The sequence below is a fragment of the Anguilla anguilla genome, chromosome 2, assembly GCF_013347855.1.
Source record: "Anguilla anguilla isolate fAngAng1 chromosome 2, fAngAng1.pri, whole genome shotgun sequence".
Taxonomy (NCBI): Eukaryota; Metazoa; Chordata; class Actinopteri; order Anguilliformes; family Anguillidae; genus Anguilla; species Anguilla anguilla.
Genome location: NC_049202.1, coordinates 6330554 through 6356972, shown reverse-complemented (window position 1 = coordinate 6356972; position 26419 = coordinate 6330554). Strand labels below are relative to the sequence as shown.

The window sequence follows — 26419 nt, the reverse complement described above, 5'->3', positions numbered from 1 at the left end:
TTTTTGGGTGCTTCAACAAAGGTTGCAGAAAAGCGCTTGTCCGGTTATTCACAATGACCACCGGGGGGCAGTATTTGTCCACGATTACAAAAAAAACAAAAAAAAAAAAACAGGAGGAAACAGTCCTGCTTTCCTTTCCTTCTCTTTGACCAACCTAACTAAAGCCAACTGCTCTTATAAGCAACCAAATGCTCTTTTCTTTTCCCCCCCATCTCATGTTTTTTTTTTGATCGGATGACTGCCTGATTTTCAACCCGAGCGTGCTCTTTGTGTTTGGCACCGCAGATCCCCGTGCACTGCTAAACCACGTTCCAGTGTGCAGATCCCTGCACACTGGAACGCGCGCGCCACCGCAGCCACTTCCTCTGCTGGCTCAACCAGAGTACGCTACTCTCCTAGCTTCGTATTGCACTGCATATTCCTTTTAATTCCACTTAAAAAAAAAAAAAAAAAAAATCAGTTTATTAGATTGGTCTGCATGTAATGCAAGCATTTGACAAAAGAAAGCCAGACATAAGCCCTGGAGTCACGCAGGCTGGAAAATGCCCATGGCGTACCTGGATAACTGGCCTGCTCATTGAGGCAAATTAATATACTTGACAAAAAAAAAAAAAAAAAAAAAAAAAAAAAGCCTGCTGGAAATCTATAATGGTTAATTTATGCAATCGTGTGCAATGCATCACGCATAAGGCTTTCCTATGAGATTAATACAATGCTATATAAATAGAATCAGATGACTAACTATATATTTTATATAGGCTACACTGTTTAGCACTCCACTAGCTCATTCCCACCTGAATGAAACAGACTACATAACTTAATATATAAAACCGAATATACTTCTTTTTTTAATAATGTGATGTTAGTGAGCCATGGAGTGCGAGAGAAAGGGCACTGAGATAAAAACAATCAACACACATTTTTGAGCAGTTTGGCACAAATCACACCGCAGATAGTGAACAAGTTTCTGCAGGGTAATGAAACGGAGCATATACACCCTGGATGCGGGGACATAATTGCGTCTCTGCGCAACCATTCTCCCACTTCGCTTCTCTGCTGCGACGCAGGGCAGAAGTCAAACGCAGCTTCGTCGCTGCGCGCTCTCCGCGGGGAGGCCAATAAAAACTGTTTTCTTGACATCCTTTTTCTGAGGTGAATGTCATGTTCGGTGGAGGCAGGTATTCGGGGAGGCACGTGACGTATGGTAGATGCGATCTGTGCGCAGCATCGCTGTACCGTTGCCAGGCGTCCCCGGGATTCGGTAATGAGCCATCCGCGGACTTTCATTTGTAAACCTCCTAAATCTCCTTCTGCAGTAATCACAGACTGCGCGCGCAGGAAGAGAAAACGTTTTTAAAACTAAGTTCCCCCTTATGACTCCGAGCTAGTTCCATCCAATTTAACAGGAGGGCGCGAACAACTGTTTCCAGGATGCTAATTTGCGCAGGATTTTCAGTGTCGTTCTAATTGTAAACACCGGCTAACTGATTCAATTAATTGCCTTGGTAAGCAATTGCTAAGCCTGAACAGGCCAAATAAACGGCAGTGTGTTTAACGGATAGATAAATTCCATGGATGTCCTTCTGCAGTAAAAAACGAGATTTAGGACAAGGAGGAATGGGTATAACGCACAGGATAGTTCACACGAGGCCAACCGTGAGTACATATATATATAAGCTCGTTGTGTGCGCGCGGAGTCCTCCTGACTTGGAAGTGTTGACCTTATAAAGCAGGATTTGCTAAAGCCCCCCTATAGTCCCCTGTCTAATGGGATGATTCTTATTGCCATTTGCTTGATGAAATGAATCGATAAGTACCGGCTGTCGGGTAGGCTGCCGGTGAATTTGTTGACTTACGAAAGCCATGTTAGCTAAGGAGAGAGTTTAATCTTCTTAGTATTCTCAAACCACCGACCGGACGTGGGCAGCACGACAAGGGCTTCGAAACGACCTGACATTTGAGATTTCGTCGTTTTCGGCTTTGATTGAAGAGATAAACTGAGCGAGCCTATTAAGGTAATCAGAAGTTGCAAACGTGAACAATCGCGTCGTGGATTTCCCCCAGGGGTTTCCAGTCTATTTTTGACACGTGGGCTGGAGTTTGCTTCAATAAAAGACAACAAGTGCATCTAGGTACAGCACTAACCTTCCTGTTCTTGCTTGGAAATGGGCTTTCTCAATCAAATTTGACGTCCGTTTGTTACCAGAACTAAAAGGCAGCCTGTCTCTAATCTGAATAGGGTCACACAGCCAGACAGAGGGATACATTTATAAAGAGGGACATTTTGCTGCATCAGAAACAAGTAGATTTGGAACGTCTTGCCGTTATTCATTTCCGTGTTTGCTGAGCTCAAATACAACACTCGTTGGGCACAGTCCACTGAGGTATCAATGGGGCGATTGAAGAAATTAGATTAGAAAGCATTATGTAAATTATAACTGCATTTCTTTTTATGCTGAAACAATTTTCTCACTTAAATGTTGTACGCCTTGAGTGCTTAGTTTTATGTATTTATTTATTATTTTAAAACACTGAAAGCTCGTTTTTTTAATGAAAAAAAAGAATAATGAATCATTTCAGAAGCACTTGATCTTGGAAGCCAGCTGGTTTGGTGAGAGATGATAGCCATCAAGAATCTGCTGATGTGTAAAAGACCAAAATAAAATTAATTCACATAACTCTGGCAGCTAGGTAGGGTTTGAAATGTAATATCACAACTATAGCGTGGATTGCAACCCAAGCAAAACATAATTTTCAACTTGAGAAATCGTATTAACTGCTAATTTCTTTTAAGAAGCAATGCATTAAATTTTATGTTTTCTTCATTTCTACATCTTAGTTTATTAGAGTGTCTTGTCAAGCCATATAAACAAGGTTCCCCCACAGTGGAATTAATGATGTTCTATGTGGTTAAAGTCAGCCATCATGGGAGTCAAAAGCGCTCATGCAAAAACATATGATAGCATAAAAATGGCACAACAATTGAAGCTTCACAATAAACTGCCAACTCACATTCTCAACTTAACAAATGAGGCAAGCAACCCACATTAGCTCAAACATATTCAACAACAATGGCTATAGCTACTTTCGCATAGCACTGTTGTTCAGTAGAACTTAGTTTCTAGCCCAAAGAATAAACTGAGGAGGAAAGGAGTCCATATACTTTGTTTTCAAGGCCTAAATTGGTGGCTGATTGAAAGGAATTCACAAAAACCAGGAAAGACTACGGCCCTCCAGGACTGGAGTTTGACACCCCTGTGCTAGTCTTGTCAACATATTTGCAATACGCAGAAAAATGTCAGAGTGCTTTTAACTCCAATGTGGTGCATTTGGTCCCTCATGGTCATATGAAAACTCTTATTACAGTTTGTTTAGTGCTGAAAATTCTACGGTGTACAAGAAAAAATGTCTAAAATTCCCATGATGGCAAATTTACTCATTCATCATCACATTTATCCATGCTTCATCCAGACAAATACGTACAGATATTCTTTGTACACGCATCTGTGAATTTACAAAAAAACTGCACCTGGTTGTTAATATTCACTGGATTCTGAGTGAATTGTTAATTGTGGTCCCCTTGAATATGCGCATAGTAAACATCCAGCAGGACTCCAGCAGATCTCCAGCGGACGAGTCCTTCAGCGTTTCGTCTCCTCTCGCGTTTTCCCTTGGCAGTCCGTCAGGTGGACAGGTGCTGATTGTCTTGGAGAGAATGTCAGATGCTGTGCTAATGAGCAGGATGCCAGTGTGGAAATAACGGGGAAAAAAAAAAGATTTAAAAAAAAAAACAAAAAAACAGTGTTAATGTCTGGATGTTGTGTAATTACAGCTTTGCTTCCAAGGCTATGTTCAAGAAACGTTTTAAATTTCAAACTGGACGTTTTTTACACCAGTGCTGTTAAACAGGTGCAGTTTCAGTGTGTGTGTTTGTCTGGTCGGTGTCTTGGTCCTGAAAGAACTCTTTCGGGGCTGGAAAAAGGTTAAAACAGCCCTGAATCCCGTAGAATGTGCAACAAACTATGTAATATGCCCACCGACTGCTACATTTGACAGTGTTACTGGTTAGATTCATGTCAAGTTTTATTTGTATGTGTGTATATACACATACATTGCATGTTTCGAATCTATATATTTATGAAACTTGATATTTGTATCCTGTTTGGCAGCCCGCTATAGGCAGTGTGTTGTATCCCATTCCCACATCAGACACACTGCTCTGGTCCCTGGATACCGTTGCCATGCTGTTGGCTGTAGCGGGTGATGACAGCGCTGACAGTGCAGCGCGTCTGACTGCTGGAAACACACGCGCTTCCTGGAGGGCCCCTGAGGGCCCCAATGTGAGAGACCCCTGGGGGTGAAACGCCAAACAGGAGGAGACAGTTTGTTTTTAGTAAAAGTGTTTCCAAAATCAGCACAGTTAATTTCACTACATAACCCCCCCCCAACCCCTTCCCCTTCCCCTTGTCATCTGAGCTCACTTGAAAACCATCTGTTGGAATTCCTAGATTAAAAAAAAAAAAAAAAAAAACTTTTATTCTTAGAAGTAGTAGCAGCAGCAGCAGTAGTAGTTTTAGCAGTAGTAATAAGTAACAGTAGTAGGTAAATGACTCTTTCTTTTCTCTAAATATCTGTCTAGTCCTTGTACCTTACACCTTGGAACTATACAAAGCACAATCCCCAGTGCTAAATCAGTTCTAATAGTGGTAATTTAACTCCAACAGTGTTGAACAGGGAGGGACACAGGCATGAAAACAAGGAAATAAATGAATGAAAAGCAAATGAGAGCAAATGTAAATTTAATAAAATGAGCTTTGCATGAGCCATGTGCCCCACAAAAGATAACAGGAAATTCACTCCATCACATGACAGGATGTTCGATTTCACACTTGATCACGATTGTCCACTTGCATGTCATATATATATATATTTATGAATCGTATTTGTCCTCAGTATTCCATTATAAGAACATAAACAGGGTCTAACCCCCAGGAACAATAGTGAGAGGTGAGCTGAAATTGGTGGACATGAGAGGAACACATTCTCCTTTGAAGATTTGAGAAAAATCAGACCCCGAAAAAAGGACCTTATCTCCGCCAACCCCCCCAGAGTCGCGGCTACCTCAAATTAAGGAGAAATCCCCCCCGTGTGCTCGCAGACTAAGTAAACCAGACAGGGCCGCCGATGGCAAGCGAGAGCCGCGTTGTGGCTCAATTGAATTTTGAGACGCGAAACGGCTCTGATGGGTCTCTCTCGGGGTTCCGGGGGGCCCCGGGCCATATCTTGATTGCCGCCACCTTTTCTTTCGCCGCCCCCCGGGGCCGAACGAGCTCGCAGAGCGACCGCGGCAAATTTCCGTTTTCTTCGAGACGCTCAGGCGAATGGCGTTATTCCGTTATTTCTTCATTTGTTTACCCACTAAGATCGCCGTCCTTTCCTTTACTACTTGGTTTTTCTTCTTCTTCTTCTTCTTCTTTTAGGAATTACACTCAAAGGTTCCATTCAGTATCCGGTCTGCTCCGTCAAATCGATGCAGACAGGGTCAACTTTTTCGAACGAACGAATGAATGAATAAACAAACAAACAGGCTGTAACTGCTCCTATCGCCCTCTTGTCAGAGGAGCTGAAATCACGTTTAAATGACTTTCGCTCTCCGCACTTTCTAATTGACGGTGCGCCGAAGTCAAAGGACGGGGTCGAAACGTTCGTCGCGCAGAGTGTTGAATCCCTCTGATGGTAATGAAGGCTCTGGGGTGAGCAATCACCGCAGCCTGTGGGCCCTTTGTAAACCGGGCACCGTAGCTTTAAGTGCTGACGTGACTGGCAGATGGAATTGATTGCATCATATCGTTCTCCCGAGCGAACGCGTGCAGTAACTAAAAACATTGACAGAATTAAAATGTCAAAAGGGGCTCTTGACATAAAGAACTCTGTGGTCAACCGTGGCCTTCTGCATGGGACATGAGGTGTTGGATCCCGTGTGTTTTATTGTCGTGTTTTTCTTTTCTTTTTTGTATGTGTCTGTGCTTTTCAGAGAACACCTATTCAACTGAATTGTATTCATGTGTTTCTAGTGGAGAAAATTGTAATATTTTATGAAGAAAAATGACATTGTTTGAATATTCCCCAGAAAAATGTATTTTGTTTCTCCTACCATTTTCCACCATATTTTGTTATTGAGTTATTGTTATTAATATGGATTTTTTTCTCTCTATGGCAACAAAGCACCTACTGTTGAAACAGTTCAATGCCTCCCTCCCTTGACAGGTTTACAAAGATATGCCCACCATGTGCTGGAGATAAAAACCTCTCTGCTTTTGCATATGTGACATAAATATTGACTCCAAATATTTGCACTTATATTTATTTGCATCTCCCTTACTGCCCAGCCTGCTTAAAGTATGCATATGCTAACGGTGTAGCTAAAGTAACTAAAAAAGTAAATATTGTCTCTGCTCAACTCTGTTGGAGTTAAATTACCACAGTTAGAACTGATTTAGCATTAAGAATTGTGCTTTGTATGGTTCCAAGGTGTATAGGCTATGTCACTGGTATACAGACTAGACAGATATTTAGAGAAAATAAACAATCATTTACCTACTACTACTGTTATTACTACTGCTAAATTTACTACTACTACTGCTGCTTCTACTGCTACTGCTACTCCTAAGAAGAAAAGTTTTTTTTTTTTTAAATCTAGGAATGCAACAGATGGTTTTCAGGTGAGCTCAGATGACAAGGGGAAGGGGAAGGGGGAGTGGGCGGGGGGTTATGTAGCAAAATTAACTGTGCTGATTTTGGAACACTTTCACTGAAAACAAACTGTCTCCTCCTGTTTGGCGTTTCACCCCCAGGGGTCTCTCACATTGGGGCCCTCAGGGGCCCTCCAGGAAGCGTGCGTGTTTCCAGCAGTCACACGCGCTGCACTGTCAGCGCTGTCATCACCCGCTACAGCCAACAGCATGGCAACGGTATCCAGGGACCAGAGCAGTGTGTCTGATGTGGGAATGGGATACAACACACTGCCTATAGCGGGCTGCCAAACAGGGTACAAATATCAAGTTTCCTAAATATACAGATTCGAAACATGCAATGTATGTGTATATACACACATACAAATAAAACTTGACATGAATCTAACCAGTAACATTGTCAAATGTCGCTGGCGGTGGGCATATACACACTGCAGGGATGCTAGTTTGCATGGTGTGTGTGTGTGTGTGTGTGTGAGCGAGAGAGAGAGTGAGAGAGAGAGAGAGATCCAGAAATACACCTAACTACTTCTGTTGCAGTGTTTAATATGCGCCACACATCAACCACTCACACAGATCAGCAGTTGTGCATCTTTTGAAGACGTGAAGTAGGTACACATTGGCTGTTTTCAACTTTCCGCTGCATGTTTGTGTTTCTCAAGCAGGCTTAAGGAAAGCCTTATTGAACACAAACGCTGAAGACCGGAGAGGTGTTCTTCCAAGCAGGGCCAGATGTTTATCTCGACCGATAGAGAGGCTGTCTGAAAAAAAAAAGCAAACGATGACTGAGAGACAGGAACACCCAGTAAGTAACCCCTCTCCTGGATTTTTAAATGCTTTCACATTAGCTGATCCATTTCCAGAAAGATTTTTCTGTCGCATAAACATCTTTTGTGCTAGACCTGGAGAAGCTTTAAGAGAGAGATTGACAGCAGAGTTTCTGCTTTGGACAAATTGAGTGCCAGTTCTAGGAATATGCAACATAGGTGGTTGCATAGGGCACCAGCTGTTCAAGGAGGAACCAAATGGGTCAGCAGTGGTTATATCCGGCACACCACAACCCCCAGATAACGTGATTTACTCGAGTAGGACATGTTCCTGGATCAACGTCCCTTTTAGTTCCTGGAACAATGTTCCTGCTAACCAAACATTGCCTTCTGATGTCATCAGTGCTGTACTGAACAACCTCCCACTCCTGAGCCTTTCAAGAATTCCCTCTAAAATGCCCCAGTTTCCAGAAATGTAAGCTATTTTGTGCATCATAGCTCTGTATTTCTGTTTGCAGAATTGAACACAATCATAGATTTAGTGAAAATATTTTACATTACATTAGTAATATTTACATTAGTCATGCAGGGCGGCACGAGTCAGGTTCGATTCCCAGGTTGGGCTCTGCTTTTCGTACTCTTGAACGAGGTATTTAATCTGTATGGATGGATTACAGTACTGATTGTTACATCCGCATTAGTTCGGTCAGTAAAAAAAAAAAAAAATAGATTTACATATTTGTGATCTTACACCTCAAAGGGTTAATACTCTGTGATGGCTCTGGCATCTTCCTGGTAGTACTGGTGACAGAAGCAGGGATATCGATGGTCTTGAGCCAGTCCACCGGGTCTAGGAGAATGGAGGCTACCGCCGAATCAGCACATGGGTTGAGCGCGTTGGTGACGAGCACGTCGGTCAGCGAGTCGCGTGTTTCGCGCCTCCCTCCCCCTTCCACAGCCCCAAACCCCACCCCCCCACCCCCCCAGTGGCGGCTGCCCGTCCGTTCTCCCGCTACCCTGGCTACGGTGGCGCTCGGTCCTCGGCACGCCTCGTTTGACAGGTTTATACGAAGTCCTGACAGTGGAGCTCCCTGCTTGAGCGTGCCCAGATTAATATCTGGAGAGCCATTTATCTCACTTCTCCACAGCTGACACACCAGACTATCATGAAAAACGGGTGTGGGGGGATATGGGGGGGGGGGGGGGGGGTTGTCAGTCTTGTCTGAGCGAGGAAGGTGGGTTAAAAAAAAAAAAGAATACCCTACCCCTCCCCTTGTTCCCGTTTTCCATAATGGTGATTTCATCCTGCGCTTTTCGTGCCTTCTCTCCTCGACGACTCCAATATAAATGACACCTCCGCCACTCACGCCATCCTCGCGCTCCTTCGGAATTTGTAAATTAAGACCAGAGCTTCACCCCGGCCCCGTCGCAGAGACGGCCACGTTCGGAGAGAGAGAGAGAGAGAGAGAGAGAGAGAGAGAGACGACTGGGAGAGAGAGAGACAGAGTAGAGAGAGAGAGACGACTGGGAGAGAGCGAGAGAGAGAGACAAATAGAGAGTAGAGAGAGAGTAGAGAGAGCGAGACGACTGGGAGAGAGTGAGAGAGACAGATAAAGAGTAGAGAGAGAGAGAGACGACAGAGAGAGAGAGAGAGAGAGAGAGGGAGATGTGACTGAGAGAGAAAGTGAGAGAGAGAGAGACAGAGAGAGACGACAGAGAGAGAAAGAGAGAGAGAGAGACGGCTGGGAAAGAGAGTGAGTGAGAGAGACAGATAGAGAGTAGAGAGAGAGAGAGAGACCGAGAGAGAGATGACAGAGGGAGAGAGAGAGGAGAGAGACTGAGAGAGAGAGAGACGACTGAGAGAGAGAGAGAGACAGATAGAGAGTAGAGAGAGACAGAGAGAGACAGAGAGAGACAGAGAGAGAGAGACGACTGAGAGCCCTCGAAAGTGTCAACGCAGGGAAATTAATCATCATCGCCTCCGGTACGTTCTAAATATGGCGATGGGGAGACGGCCGCCGCGCTCGCGGACGCAGGATCGCGCGTCGCAGAGGGGCGGGGAACACGCTCTCGGCTGGGCGGCCGTCTGATTTCCTGCGTCGCGTTCGTGGCGAGTGATTTTTAAAATGTAATTCTTTTTTTTTTCTTTTCTTTTTTTTAAAGAAAGAAGATAAATCACGTCCCGGATTGATGCAAAAGCCCAGAGCTGGCTTGAATTGTGTTGTCCATGCTTTGAACATATTAAAACATATTTTTCCCCCCCATGTACATGCACAATTTGAGAAGTAAGTAAATAAATAGTATTTAGAAATATATGCACAATTTGCAATGGAACAAAAGCATGTAGACTCTGATCAAGGCTAAGACATAGCTACAAGTTATGAAGTGATGAACTCCTAGCAGGTCTGTACTGTGGTGCATTTTCTTTCAACAGCAATACACTCTGAAAGGCAGACCTAATTCACACAGTGGCTGTGTGTGTACTGCTAGGGTAAGTCAAGACGAGAACCCTGTAGACTGATCACGAGGGCTGTTTGCACATATGAGCATTCGTTTGTGTAGGCTGGCTCTGTTTTCACCAGCCGCAGCGCGCTCTCCTCCACGCACATCTGTGATATTATGTTGTGACTGGCTGTTACAAGAGCGAGTATCAATACGGAAGAAAACTGTAGCTGTGTGCCTCCCATTGCGTGCGCTTCTGCTGACCCAACTGAGCAAGATGTACGATTTGAAAATACGACCATCTGGAATAATGCAAAAAAAAAAAAAACAACACAAATGGGGGAGCTCCTAAGAGATTTCCCTGTTTATTTATCAACGATTCATCTGAAAATAAAATATAGCATAGGGCTAATTAATTACCCCTTCACGGAACTCTTAAGAAAAATACAAAATTCCCCTCTTGCAATAAGGAAAGGTGAGGGTGACAAATGCAGCCCTGCAGCGGTTTCTGTTTAATATTCGGTGGGTTTTACGACGCGGTCACTCATCCATCACGGGGCAAACGCAGCTGTGCTTCGAACCGTGGGCCTTCTGCCTGTGAGGTGACCGTGCTGCCCACTGCACCACCATGCCATGCACTTCCCACGCGTCACCGTCGTACTTCACAAATACAGTCCAAGTAGGAAAAACACGGAACATTATTATTATGGGTCAAATGAACAACTAAATATACATATGCTTGCGTACATACTTAAAATGAAATGCATAAAACCACGATTGACAATTAAACAAGGCAGCAGGGCTACAGTGTATAGGCTTTAGCCTGAATCGGTGTTAGAAACGTGTAATAGTACACTTCCCAAGAATGGAAACAAAGTGCTAATAGTATAATATATAATACACTTTTAGGTAAGTCAAGTTGAAGTAGCCTCTCAGAAAGTATACTAGTAGCATGCTATCCAGTGATGAAAATAAAGTCTAAAATACCACTATAAGTATATGCAATTTAGTATGCTTATTTTAAGTATACTGAAGTATAACTTAATGTCATATATTTGGAAGCATACTTTTAAAAAGTATATTTTAGGCATACTTTTTATTAAGTGCAAAAACTATAAGTACACTTGAAATATTTGTGTATACTTGAATTATATTTTTAATACACAAAAGTATACTTTTGCTTTGGTCAGTTACACTGATAATCAACCGAGGTTGCTTAGCAACGCCTTGCCTTAAAGAAAAAAAAACGTTGGCTGGAAGACAAGAACATAGCCCTGAATTAATCAGGTCTCGTAATGGCTTAAACTGGGGGAAGAATCCTTAATCATTGGTTCTATTTAGTTTTGTCTTCAAACCCGCATCAGTGGGGAATAGCTTGTAAACACCATGTGCGAAAATCTGCCATTTGCGAGGCAAAGCAGAGCTCGCGGTTTTAGTGGAGTTAAGGGACTGTGCTTGCATTAATGAAAACCCTCCGCATTAGCAATTTTGAACATCAACATTAAATGGAAACTGCGAGCATATGGCGTGTGACTCAAAAGGCACCCGGCCAGCCACAGAAAGCCCAGTAACTCTTAGATGTTTTTTTTTTCTTTTTAGATTTATAATCACCAGTTGACCTTCAGTAGTCCATTATAAGCTAATCTCCCTTGATTGTATCATTTTGTAAGTGCCTCTTTTTTTTTCTTGTACAACCACAAAATGTCATTTCTTTCAATGCCTCCTCTTGGCATTCTATTTTCCCTCCACCGTTCGTTCACCGAGCGCGGAGTTTAAACGAGATGAAAAGGGCAAAGTTAGGAGACGCACAGAAGCTACGGAGCAGCCCGCTAATTATAATGTTCTCCGACCGCAGTAGAGAGCAACGGGGTCCCCCGCCTTGGCGAAACGGACTTCGGCGCTTCCAGTGTATATCGAGCCATCTTCAGAGTCATTTATAAACGGCATCGGACCCTCTCCTGATTGCATTGAATGGCTCTGTCATTAGGCCGGAACATTCCGGAATGTTCATTAGGGCCGGTGCAATCTACCCTGATTACGGGAGGGCAATGGATTGCTTTCCGCGCAGGTAAGTGAACTGGAGGTGATCATTGGCAATTGAGTCTTCAAAGGGCTCTCGTCGTAGCGTGCCTGGATCGGAGACCTTTCCCTTAATTTCCCCGTATAGGACACGTACACGGACGCGAGGGAGTAGAGAGAAACATGCTGATTGTAATTTAGAGGCCAAAAGATCACTTTTGACCTCTGATTGCATTGCTGTCAATACACTCCACTGAGACAGACAGCCAATCATTTTCTTCTTTTTCAGTGAAGGAGACAGATGCTTTGTAAAAATTACTTTAAAAAAAAACAAAAAAAAAACAGGATTTGGAACTCAAAACCTAACAATGTGATATTGTGACATTTCTGTTCAAACTGCTTAGTAAAAAAAATACCAAAACACTATCATTATTATATTCCCTAGATATAATGTGCATGTGAGCAATACCTTTTTTTACACAGGAGGAGAATCACTAAGTTGCTCACTGGGGAGAAGCAGCGATGTGTGGCGATTGGCGTTCGACCGTTGGCAACTATTGTGAAGCGGAGTGCTTTCTCCCCAACCAGGATTGGAGGGAAAAGAGAGAGAGGAGGCATTTGGTCAAAGGGGTTTGAAGAAGCAAATATCTTACTGCAAAAATTAGTTATTAAATTCCTGTACTGAACACCTCAAAATGACAAAAAATGTAATCAACTACTACAACCACTACAAAAAATTAGTGAATGTAGTTGAACCGCAAGCAAACTGCTGCGAAATGTAATTAAACTACCTTGTTTGACTACATCACAACAGCCGCCAGTCTGCAGTGATGCCTCTCCCCAGTGGAGTAAACCCTACCGGCTCCTCGTCCATTTGCAGTCGCTTCTCTGTCAGGCAGTAACGCACTGGGAGGAATATGCATTACGGTTGATTGACAGTTGCTAGGCGGAATCGGGGGTGGTAAATAAATTCAAAACGTCCTTGAGGCCCTTCAAGGATTGCATATGAGTGATACTCATGCATATTTACACATGACCAGGGTCTGTCGAGAATGATTCACAGTACGGTGATGGTGTTCGTCGCCAAAAAACCTACGTCTTCTTGCTTCCGTGTCAAATTATTATCATGTTGTTATGGGTTATTACTTTTTTTTTTTGGAAGGTCTAAATAGGAAAACTTGCATTTAAACGGTGGTGATTCATATTATTGCAAAGACATTTCAGCAGTGCAGGCTTGAATCATTTCTTTGTGGATGTTGGTAGTGATTAATTCATATGTATCTGACGAGGCTGACTCCTCTTGTCAAGGCCATGGCCCTGCGGTAAAAAAAAACAGACCAAGTGGATGAATTAAAGAGCTCAAAGACTTCCTGCCTGAATGAGCATCCTGTTATTTGTTGGACGTACTATCGGTAGGTTTACAGCAGAAGCCCACAGCCAATCACAAAGCGAGAAACACAGGGAACGCTCCTCTAAAACAAAACAATAACCAAAAACTGGTGTCCTACAAAAAGGTATTCTGAGAAGTATGATTCAAAAAATTTTTTTAAATTATAGTAATTAATCTTAAAAATTCTATTCAGGTCAAATTGGAGCCTTCCACACTAGTTTTCTCAGAGTCGGATAAAAAGCCACCCTGTTTGGTCTTTCACAGTTTACCTGATTGGACACGTTCTGGTTTATCAGAGCGTGCGTGAGAGCAAACACGCCAACAGGAAGGTCGGGCGAGAGAGAGAAGTGGGCCGTTCTTGAACAAGGACAGTGGGAGAGCCTCGACTAACACTGAACTCTGAGCATTTACTATCATGAATTCACCCGGCCTGATTATGCTACATCTAATACTGTACTCTCAAACCCATATGTTGCTAAAAGCACTATATCTTCTTTCTCTTGCACCTTCAGTCTCTCGGTTCATGTAGTGACTATTAACCAATCAGGTCGCACTATGTCTTGAGTCACCAATGAGGAAGAGGTATGCAGACCACATACCCTCACTACTTGTCCTCAAGCTTCTTTCAGTTGTCCTTCAGAAATTCCTTCTCATTTCATTTGCAGTGTATGTGTGTGTGTGTGCGTGTGCGTGTGTGTGCATGTGTCTGCAATTGTGTCATCGCATGCACGGTGTGCACATGACTCATCGTTAGCTCTTAATAGATTTATGAAAAAGGAACTAGATGTACAAAAAAAAAGAAAGAATAATAAAAGCCTCTCTTTTCAGGGTCCAGAGATTTCGGTTTCAAACAATACCGCTCTCCTACACAGCTGCGAGTAGCCAGCTGTGACTCAGGTTGTTTTTGCACCTCAAACCCCAGCAGGAAGAGGGAAAGCAGCAAGGTGTCCTTGTGAATCGCAAAACCCACAATGCTGACGTCAGCTACGTGGCTGCATCCGTCCATGCAATACCTGTAGTACACCCCCACACCTCACCAGGTTTGTCACAGGGTGAAAAAATCCCCCCCCCCCCCCACCGCCGTTTCATTCAGGCTGACCCACGTGCGATGGTCACCGAGCCAAAGAGGGAGATCCACGTCTATAGAGCTTCCTGTTTTTCCACCCTGCTCGCGAGCAGTTGACGGGGGCACTTCCTGCTGGCGACGTCTTGCTGCTTTTTTTTTTTAACGCTCGGACAGAACTGTTAGGAAGAGGTCCGCATCGCTCATAGCAGTGAGGTTTGCCTCTAGGGCTGGGCTGCCCAACCCCTGTTCCTGGAGATCTGCTGTCCTGTAGGCTTTAATTTTACAGTGAAAACAAAGTATAGCCCGTCCGCCCTGATGGGGGCTCTCCTTTTTTTTTGGGGGGGAGGGGGGGGGTTTGGGGTGTCTGCAGAATTTACATAATTTGAATTAAACAAAGCTGATGTGACACATGTGTAGCCCCCCAGTCCTGGACCAGGAGGAGTAAACCCCCCCCCCCCCCCCGGTTTCTTCACTGGAGAAACATGAGCCGACCGAACATTTTTTTTTTCAACCCCCTCCCAGTGATTTCACTTTGGTGTTGGGGCACGTCCCTGGTGAGGGCCGATCTCCCCCACCCCCCACCCCGCCCCCGAGCTCCCGCCGCTGAATAATCAGAATGAATGCTTTTCCAGTCGAGCGCCCGGGGGAGAGGTGTTTCTCCCACCTCCTCGTGGAGTTTTATTGAGGGATAAAAGCTCTCTCTCCGTCTGGGGTGAAAATCTGCCACCAGCAGGATGCCAGTAAGAAAGAGCGTTTATCCTTTCTTTTTTTAAATATTATTCTTTCTTCGTTTACCTTTTGTAAATTGTTAAACCTTGCTTCTCAACTTCGAGCTTCGATGCATTTTACACTCTTGCCTTTGGACCACATGCTTTGTTTCCCTTTTGCTTGATTTCAAGGTTGTTTGTCACCCAAGCAGCTCACCATGAAACTTAAAAAGGAGGCCATTTTTTTTCCTCTCTTTTTTTTATTTTTATAGACAGCTACTAAAATGGTCCCCATCTTTATGCACCTGTTAGCCCAGCTTTTGTGAAGCTCTCGTAAAATTCACCGCTTTTTAGCATCAGGTTAATTAACGTGGCCTGTGATAGCCAGCACTACCCACTCATAGACAGAACAGAGCCAAGCACCTGCGTTTGACACTCCTTTTTACAGTTCATACTATGCAATAAAATTATTTTTTTACGGCTGTATAAAAATGTTTGTTGGGCACAAAGTCATGGTTCAGGTACTGCATACAGACAATAAAAAGCAGTTATAACTATTGTGACGTAACTGAGAGTAACCATTATGCAGAGCAGTCCGTTTATTTCAGGTTACCAGCAATGCACTGGTCCGTTGGATCTTGCGCAGTGTCAAATGCTAATACGTGAATTAAATTCAGTAATTAAATCCGCAAAATGCATAAATACATACAACCATCTGGCGGCTGTGTCAACATTCTCCGGCAGCTTTTTCGTTTTTACTTGCGTCCATCAATCATCTGCATTTTCCTCTCATGGTTACTGAAAGTGCTGCAGAGGGATGTGTCTCCCGAATCCCAGCTGTTCTCTCTCTCGCAAACCCAGCCACTTACTTAGCCGTCCACTTTTAGGCGAAATAGCTCTTGAATGCGTAATTGGCCATCCGCGGCGTTGCGTGGACGCGAATGCCGCGTGTCCATCGACGCGGCGCTTGGTGAGCTTATATACATTAGCCTGCGAGGCTCTCGGGGGGGGGGGGGGGGGGGGGGGGGATGGCGGTAAAGCCTGTGAACCGGAGGTCCCGGGGAGCCGGGGTGTCCGCTGGCTGTTGGACGTGGTCTGGCAGCGAAGCGCTTAATTTCGGCGGTTCGGCGGGACGAGGGGGTCCGCCCGCACCTTGTTTCCAAGGTGCCGATTGAAAACCTGCGGGCGACGGGGGCCCTCCAGAACCCCATTTTTTTTTTTAGAGACAAAGGGCGAAGGGAGGGGGATGGAGAAATGAAATAGAAGGGATGTACAAAGGGGTGAAGCCAGGCGATAACCTGCTTCTTTGGGGGCGGCTGACCCCCCCTTGGCCCCCATTCCCCAACCCCCCCCCCAAACCGACCTCCCCCCCCAACCCATCCTATGCGGTCCAGCGGGCGCCCGGTCTTCTGGGGAGGTGTCAGTGCCCCTGCAAGGAACGTGATCGCCCGCTTGGGCCCTGTCTGTGGGCTCTCCATGGGAGGGGCGGGGGGGGGTCGAGTTTCATTATCCGAGGAGAATAGTGCATTTCAGACTCTCGCTCGAGTGTGACGAGGCCTGTTTTCTCCTGCGGTGTGTTACCGGGCCCCCAAAAAACCCTGTCCCCCCCACCCCCACCCCCTGCCACGACATCGTCCACTCTCCAGCCTCTGCAGATTCAAGTCTCAGCCCATTGCTGATTTCTCCTTGGGGGTGCTGCCTAGGCGAAAGGGTCCCATGTTTATTTAGGAAGCAAAGTGCCGTAATCCCTCCCAGCACCTGCCGACTCCGGCATGCCTCCTGGTCCGGGCCCCCGTCCCCATCTGTACCCAATTTCTGAGCGTATCTCGCGATCAGAAAAAAAATTTAAAAAGTGTGCATCAGGAAAGGGTGGGTGTGTTTTTTTTAAAAATGTAACCGAAGGAAGGGGGGATGGGAGGATGGAGTGGTTGAAAGGGCATTTTAAAAAAAAGGACAGCAAATACTCTTTATCCACACCTAGACTACCTGGCCGATCTCTGTTATATTTTAAGCCGGGGGGCTGTGAATCTCCTTTCCATCTCCTGGCGATATGGCGGCGACCGGGGGCCCGGAGGGGGTCTGTGTGATCCAGCCCCCCGGTGCATTGTGGGACTGCCGCCGCTACTTCAGACAGAAGCGGGGGATTAGACGGATCCCCACGCCAGGCCTGGCTGTGCTCGGAGCATCTTAAATGGGTATGATGCGCGTATCTCTCCATCTCCACCGGCAGAGTCGCATGAGAGTTATCGCTGGGCTCCTCTGCTTTTGGCCTCCGGTGACCCCCCCCGCCCCGCCCGCCCCTCTCCCCGGCAGATCGATAGAGAGGGGGCTAGGTGGTCTGCTGAGTGTTAGATGGCAGGTTTAGTGAAAAGCAAAGCAGACTTAACAGCGAAAGTGCAGAGAATCTCCGACTGAACAGCTGGTGTCATCCAAAGCAAGGACAGAAATGCACAACACGGAGGACAGAGTAAAAACGAAGATTTGTTAGTGGCACAGCATCCTTGACCCTCATCAGGTCAAGGTTATAAAAGGAGCATTCTGAAAAAAAGAACAAATATCCCCCCCCCCCACCCCACCCCCAGGTATGAGCACAATAATATTATCTTTGACACCCCCACCTAGATATTGCAAAACTTCAAAATATATGACCGAGCAGAAAATATTGCTGCTTTCAGACATGTATAATTGTAAAGGTATACTGCAGTGGAATACTGGATATTTACCATATATTTCCCATCGTGTTTCGTGCAGCTCCTTCGCCTCCTCGTCGTCTGCCTCCTCATTGAAGGGCTGATGTAAAAACAAAAAAAGCCCCAAGGCTTTGACAGATGAGGGCTGCAGTTTCTTTAGTGTCGCGTCAATGTTGTGGGGGGGGGGGGGGGGGGTGTGCTTGATCAGCTGACGGTGGGGGGAACTCGCGAAGTAAGCGGGAACGCTGGCGTCTTCCCCCCCCCCCCCCCCCAGAAGAGGGACCTAAGAAAAATGGAAAGAGCCAGACTATTTCTTCAGCAATAAAAAAAAATAAAATAAAAACAGAAAGAGAGAGGGATTTCTGCGGGCAGCGCAGCAGAATAGCTTGCCTCTCCTTGCCAGGCTTAATCGAAGCAGTAATCTGTTATCAATGGGTCTTACTGCAGCCCTGAACCCGGGCCCTGGAGACGGGCGCGCTGCTACAGCAGCCTCCCCGCACACCCCCCCCCCCCCAGATTGAATCGTGCCCCAGATACCCTTCGTCATCGAAAACTCCGCGGTCGGCCGACGTCTTTCCGATAATTTGGGCTTTCGCCCGTGGCGGTGGCGGCGGCGGTGGCGGCGGCCCGTTCCCCTGCGTTTTCTGACAGACGGACGGTGGCTGTTTTAGGGTGCCGTTTCACAACGGTTTAATTTGATGGCGGCAGGGGCCCGAAAGAGGAATAAATAATCTCCTGGGGGACATTTTTTTTATGCTCGTCCCGACGTTTCGGGCTGTGCTACTAAGCGCATGTGCGGGTGGGAGGGGGGGACGGGGGGGGGGGGGGGGGGGGGGGGGGGCTCTTGGTAGGCTGATGCTAAGGTCTATGAAAAGGGGGGTTTCATGAATTTTTCAGCAGCCGATTGTTGTTGGGCTGAAGATGTGCAGACCAAAAGGCTTACTACAATATTTGAAAGTGATGGGGGAAAAAAATGTTCATGCATTAATATGTATTTTCAAAATCAGTCATTTATGATACTCTAAAAGTGTCTTTAGACTCACCTTGATTCTTTCTCAGCAACCAGAAAAACCTCCCAGATGTGACATTTTTTACTCACACACTCTACATCCTTTTGATGTTGGGAAAAAAAAAGAAAAACCATTCCATAATTGATTTTGTGGAAATGCTGCTGTTTAGATGTGGTAAACATTGTTGGAGGTGGATGAAAGCTCAGTTTCTCTCTCAGACAGTTTAAGTAACGCTGAAAATATCACATGGGCCATGCTGCATGAATCAGGGTGGTTTAAGGTTAATCTTTTTACTCAGTTCCCGAAGATGCATTGGGATACACTGACTCTATTTCATTTTCAGATCAAATAATGTTGCTGTCTGTACATTTAAATATAATGTTTAGAATTTTTGTATAACCTTTTTTTTAAGAAAGAAAAGCTCTCATTTCAGAATAATTTTATCTTGCATGCAGCAGTGTGGGGCCAGAGCAAGTAAAGACCACTTTAAACCAGGGGATTACTGGTTTTTAACCTTTGACCCGGAACTGAAGTCATACCACTCTGTACCCTTCTCGTTGGCTAACTCTGGACAAAATGGCTACTATGCTAGTCGCTGCTGCAATAGGAATCTTTCAAGAAACGGCCAACCCTTCAAGAAGAAAAATAAAATAAAAATAAAAAGATTATTGTCTAGTAAGGCCAGAGGCCTTCTCATAGGCCAAGATTTGTGAAACTGCTTCAAGTTGTGGCCACAATGCACCTCAATAGCTTCTGTGGGAGAGCAAACATGGCTGCCGACCACTTTGTGCATGAGACCGTGTTACAAACATAATATACAAAAGTAAAACGGAAGATATGATGACACCGCTTTGTATTTAAGTGCCCACATACAGTATATCCAACCTTCTTGAGTGGCGATGCTTCTCTTGCAATTACAAAGTAAATTATCGTTGCACTACTTGGCAGTGTTCTAAAAAAAGCAAACAAAAAAAAAAACTCCTCAAGTCTACATTTTCAATAAATAAGACTAAAAGTCTATGACTATGAATCCATTAAGTAGCAAGGAATATTAAGTAGCGGGATTGAAAGGTCCGTATCAACTTGAGATGATAAACATCTGACATTCTTGGAGCATTCATGCGGATTCTTTGTGTATGTGGGCATGGTTGAGAAGGTAGCTCAAGGACCACGGTGAACAATGTCTTCCAGACAAAAGGATGTATTCACCGGCACTGGGATGCTTGCAACCGTGTCTGTTTCTGTCACTGGTTTGCCACAATCTTGCCGGCGTGAATAATAACGGCAAACGATTTGCGACTATTGCTCTCCAGCACATACACATACTGTGTGCACTTGCATGTACGTGTACATATGAAGCAATATGGAATGTGGAAGCTATGTTATCTGTATTATGGTAGAAGTGCCTTCAATAGAAAGCACTATCAATTACATTTTGTGCAAAGACAAGACATTTTAATGAAAAAAAACTATTTTTTGAAAAGTAAAATGTTATATGGTTAAATGTATTTAAATTGTATCCAAGCTGTTGATGAAAATATTCTGGAGGGAACAGAATGTTCTAACTTCTAGTTTGTGAAAAATTAGGACAAAACTGCATTTGATATGATTTACTGCAGTAACCTGCAATCTAGTTGCACCGATTATCAGTGTAACCCAAATTTCCTTTACCACTTGCTTGGACTCACACCTTCTGATTGGTTTCTCAACTTAGATTCAACATAATATTTATACGAATAGTATTATGCATTGGCTGTTGCGTACAGATTTGAGTGAATAAAATGCTTAAATCTGAATCATATGAAATGACAAGATGCTGTGCTGTGCTTTAATTTTATTCAAACATGGAAGACCATGGCACGTTATTTAATCATGAGAATTTCTAAAAGTTTCCCATTTATTGACACAATATATTTGATATTTTGTACAGTACATATCACCACTATTATCATTTGTGCGTATGCGTTTGTGTATGTATTTATCTGTGTGTGTGTGTGTGTGTGTGTATTAATATGTGTGTGTTCAAATGAATGTGCACACCAGTATAATAGTGTACATTAATTATTTGTGTTGGCCACTGGTTCGAATGCCTTCTTTTCTTTGTGAAGTTTATGGATGTGCACCAGCCACCAAAGAATCATGGTTGATAATAACAAATTCATATGTCCGTGAAAATGCATATATAGGACCTTTTACAAGCAAAAATGTCGCTCTATAGCTTTTATATACAATGTATTAATTAATTTCTTATAGGACATATGCAGGACCAACCAGTCTTTGGAAAGCAATGACTCTGCTTGTGAATGCTTTATGAATGCTCACAAAGGTGTTATAAGAAATAAATCTCCCTCAAAACACGGTATTACAGAAATGAGGTCGCAGGGCGAATAAAATCATTTTTACCCTTTCTGTCTCGCAGTGATGAAACTGGTAAACTTTTTTGAGAGTAAACCAAAGCCGCCCTCGCTTTGTTTGCCCCAGAAGCAGATACCCACAACATCTGCTGGCGGGGAGGCTGGTTATTAAAACATTCTAACGTCGAAATATCCCCTCCGGTTCCCGGGAGAGTCCCTCCTCCTCCCACCCTCTTGTTTTGCCGATCAGCATTTCCGGAGGCTCGAGTGCTGGTGATTGATGAAAAACAAGGCCCTAAATCTACACGCTGCACCCCGCCCCCCGCCCCCCCCCCCCGTCCACTCGGCAGTCCAATACAAAATGCAGTTGTGCTGCGGATTACTCCCCCCCCCCCGCACCCCCCCCCCCCCCCCATTTCATAGCTCGGTATGGATTCCATTTTTTATTTATATTTATTTATTTATTTCCTTTTTACTTTGTATTTTATCAGTGCAATGGTGCGGTGATGTCTGCAAGCTTGGTAATTATTTACAAGCAAGTTGTGTTGTGAGACAGTAAAAAGTTGTAGTAATAGTTGTTTTACTGCTCGTGCAGAGAGAGAGAGAGGCTTAAGCTGAAATGTACACTGTGTGGTATGAGGCATAGTAGCTAAAAGTTCTTTTAATACAAATGGCGGAGGCTGGCACACTTGTACATAGATGAATACGTGTTGCTGTCACCGCGGGCAGCATTGTGATTGCACTTCCTCATGGTAATGGCGGCGGGTTCGAAACAACATTTCTCCCGATGATTCACCATGAAATTTATTTTTTTCTTTTTTTCCTTCTGCTATTTATTATTTTGCGGCGTCCTTGTGGCTGTTTCAGATCGAAGCAGCGCATTAAAACCGAAATCATTTACAGTGTCTGTCTTCCCTGGGACTGAAAATGGTCCTTTAAAATGTGAGTGGCTCGCTTGTCCTTTATGCCGTTTTTGATGGAACGTCTCTGGGTCAATTTCGGAGCTCGACTCAGCGGCGAGGCAGTGAAATATGTGCTTTCATATCAATACTTCAGTCCTTCAGTCTACGTGTTGTGGCATAAGCTAATTAAGTATTATGAAATTAATATGTAGATGTTTTGTCGTTGCCGTGACACACTGCATTTGAATAGATCTTACAGATCTTTTCCCCACCAGGAGGTAATCCTGGAATCCCTGTGATGTCTGAAAAAAAAAGACGTCACGGTCGATGTCAAAGAGGTTATAGAGTTACACGTAAGCTCTCGACCTTAAGTGTCGCCATATTTCAACATGACAAAGATTACATAGTAAGCCGCTCTATCTCTTTTGATGAATAGTTTCTAACATCTGTCACAGCGGTCACTTTTAACAGACCCTGAAATCCACTTTGAACCCGTGTGCTGTATTCTCACCTGTCACCGTAAGAATGACAAGCAGAGGTTGCAATCATAGGGACCACAAGGGGATCCGGTCTGGCAATGTCCAGCTGCATCACAGTGTACAGTTTTGGAGTAAGGCTGGCATTTCATTAATTACTTCGGTTCATCCTCATGACGCTTCCCTCCTGGCCAAATCTGACTGTTCCATGGCCTTCCAGAGGGACGGACACCAAAGCACGCGACTGAACGTACCCCCACATCCTCGGAGATGAGTGGCGGCCATTGTTCGCACAACTTCAAGGCTGAAAGCTCTGAATGTTCAGCTGAAAGTGGTGAGTTCCTTTTTTTTCTTTCTTCTTCTGTTGAGTGAATATTCCAAATGCTCATTTGTGCATCTGAGAGGTCTAGACAGACTGGGAATCACAGTAAAATGCAGTCCTCTGTGTCATTGAAAAATCACATCTGACAATACAGTTAAACTTTTGCCCAGTTAGCTTTCTAACTAGCATGTTTTGATCTGTGTCGCTAATTCTTATTGAGGCAGAGCTGAAAATTAATTCACTGACAACGCCACAGGGCCTATTCATAACGTGGCATTAGCAAAATCTAAATGTGCTAATTTTTGCACGCACATGTTTATATACTGCAACTGTAAAAACTGCTCAGAAGTAGCCAGAAAATTAGAAACCTCTTATGTGCTTAGAATGTTCTTAACTGAGCATTCTAATGCTGATGTAACAATCACTACCGGTAATTGAAAGCAATGGCGTTCTAGATCACTCAAGAAAAAAAAAGAAGAAAAAAAAAAAGCTCTTCAAAGGGTTAACTGTAATATTTGTCTGCTTTCCCTGTCAACACTGTAAAGGCTTGTTGTCAGGGTAACACGCTCTCTGGAGCCATTTACTGAATTGCTGCGCTGTAATATTTCAGAATATTAATACAGCAGTCTGTGCATATCAAGTTTACGATACACTAATCACAGACATTGCTAGATGTCATATAAATCCTTCACATCTACCTCGTTTTATGAATGTGGAATGTTAGAGGAGGAAATTAAAAAACCCTGAGAAAGAAAAGTTTGAGGATTTACAAGCTCATTTGAGTTCCACAAGCATATATCAAACTGACCGTCTCCATGTAGCGTGTGCAATAACAAAGCCTTATGAACCACTTGACATGATTTTAAACATTTTAAACATTATGCAATGAAATTACCAGGCTCAAAGTCTTTCCAGTGCCCGTGATCATTCCTGAGCAAGCTACTTAAAAAAAAAAAATGGGTCAGATAAAGGCAAATGGTATAGTTGCTTGATTGGTTGTATATTCTCAGAAGAAACATAAGAAATAATATGACAAGAACAGGCCATTCCAGCAAACTTAGCTTGTCATTTTTTATTTATTATTTTTTTTAAATAACTGTTAAGAGAAAATTTCCCAGTATTTGTTCAGAGTTTTTTCTTGGTTAAATTCAGTCTGTGGCCCCTTGTTCTGCCGGCTCATTCCGTGTCCTGTATAGACGTCCTCCTCTCCTGCTCACTGGCTAACAATGTGGCTGTCCTAAGGCTGCTGTTGCTGCCTGTCCAGCACAATGGACAATCTTGACTTCTGGAAGTGCAATTGGGAGAAATGTCAGGGGTTTTAGAGTTTCATCCTCCGCCAGCATCACACAGAAGACAGCGCAATCATCCTCCATGACAGCAGTCAGGGGCCAACATGACACAAGCGATTTTTTTTTTATATATATATTTTCGATTTGATGTCTTTGGCAGTTCTTCCATTTTTAATAAATAATAGCCACGGACATCAGAAGTTTTGCCGTGAAGGTAGGTGTCTGTGTACAGATACGCTTCTGACACCTGCCTTCCTGTAAGGATGACCTGTGTCCTGAAAGTGAGTTAAAGGCCCATACTTTCTGGTTTAGGGAATGCTATTTTTACACAGCTGTACATCCTGAGCTTAATGGCATTTTTTTTTTTTCGGCTAATGCAAACTTTTTGGACACAAATAAAGGTTTTGATTCCTGCAGGTCTGCTTCAAGTGGCTAAACGTTTCACGGTGGACATCGCTGCAGAGAAACGTCGACAAATTAAAAGAAAACAAAAGAGAATTTCTCAATTAAAATGGAGGCTGAAGAATAAAATGCCAGCAGCGATTGAATTAACGTAGCACGAGTCATTACAGGAAGTGGGTTTTTGATCAAGATTGAAGTGTGGATACGGAAGGACTTTTCGTCGTACAGTACGTCCTGGCAGGATATCCTACAGCTTGTCAGCCTTGTGCAGAATCAGCCGAGTCACTCCCTGAGTTTAAAACAGGTTTTGTGCACACAGAGAAAAAACTCTACCGAAACAGCCCCAGAGGGACCCTCATAGCAGGTGAGAAATTTGGTTAAATACTCAGGGGCCAAGCCGTGTAATGCCTCGAATGAAAACAGAAATATTTTAAATGACAACATGGCAAAGACAAGAACTTCTTGAAGTTCGCAGTACGCAAAGGACCCGCCGCCCGGAAGCCTGCCTTGCTGTTGGGGCTCGACTGAAGAGCATTGCAGGTGTACATGTTTCGATTGCATCAGGCTTCCTTCAAGATCTCGGCTTCGCAAAAAAACACAACTGTTTGCCATCAGATGAAATAAAAAAAAAGTGCTTTGAGGTATTGTATTTGACAGGAAAAAAGATGTCTTGCGACAGGTTTTCACTACGTGTCAGACAATGACTTTAAAGAAACAAACAAAAAAAAAATCAATAACGCACTGCTTCTTTTGGCTCTGTGCTTGGTTTTTCACTTGGTATATGCCAGTAGTTATGCTTCTCCAGAAGAAAGGGGGGGGGGGGGGGGGGGGGGGGGGGGGGGGTTAAAAGCCTGTCATTTTTAATTTCTCATTTGTTCCAAGTTAGTTAGTTTAAACAGATAAAAAAAAAATGCCAGCATCCGCAAGGAAATGTGATATCATTACCAGACAATGACAAAATATTGAAGAAAAAAAAATACATGCTCCTTCGTATCACCTTGTTCAACAGGGTGTACTGAATGTATGCTTATATTCCTTCAAGGATAAAAGCCTCTCTTCAAAGCATAGGAGGATAACGAAGTAAAAACACCTATCCAGAGCTTTTCCCTGTAGGCAATCTATCCTTTTCATTTTCAAATTTGTATTTGCCACTGGTTTTGCATACCTTTCATGTTCTCTAAGTCTTGGGAGTACCAGTGAGACATTTATGATATGATTTTGTTTAAATGTAAATATTTGCTCATATTGTTTTTATTTTCCTTGTTATTATTCTGTGCAGGGGATGGTGTCTGTGTTGTATGACCAATCAGGATACAGACACGTTACCTTTATACTTACATGGCTAGTGATCTACTTTAGCACAGGTTCCTGAACATGTGCAATCATCTCAAATGCACTCCAATCTCACTTCAGTATTCAATCTTCAAGAAAAGCCTGCCAGTGGTGATTGATGCTGCAGCAACGTGTACCGATGGCCACATGATACTTTTGACCAATGGGAGTAACTCCATAAAATTATCTGATGATTTACTGCTAACGTGCTATGTTCCTATGCGTTTAAAATTTCTGCAGTGTTTATTTGATACTTACGTTACCTAACACTGACAAAATTGTGATACTGTAATGCCAAAAAAATTCAGAAGGAAGTATGCCATGTATTCACAAAGTGTAGTATACACAATTAAACTAAGTGGTACACGTATCGAATGTCATAAGCGTATTTTGTTGTTAAACAATATTGCATGTACAAAAGAACTGTTGCGTTGCCATGGTTAATGTAATTTGTGCTCACACATTATTGTTTTCATCCAATATGCATGCTGTGTGCGCA

At 43.8% G+C, this 26419-nt stretch overlaps 1 long non-coding RNA gene across 3 annotated transcripts; it reads left to right on the top strand.

The window, feature by feature from the left end:
* Positions 1-1270: 1270 nt before the first annotated feature.
* LOC118220084 lies at positions 1271-26419 on the top strand. 3 transcript variants are annotated; one of them, XR_004763912.1, is made up of 3 exons: positions 1271-1656; positions 22796-22909; positions 25631-26419. It is a non-coding gene; the product is annotated as an uncharacterized LOC118220084 (long non-coding RNA). The 3 variants fall into 3 exon arrangements; XR_004763913.1 differs by lacking the exon at positions 25631-26419 and adding an exon at positions 24604-25389 and having other exon boundaries at positions 1273-1656; XR_004763911.1 differs by having other exon boundaries at positions 1276-1656; positions 25868-26419.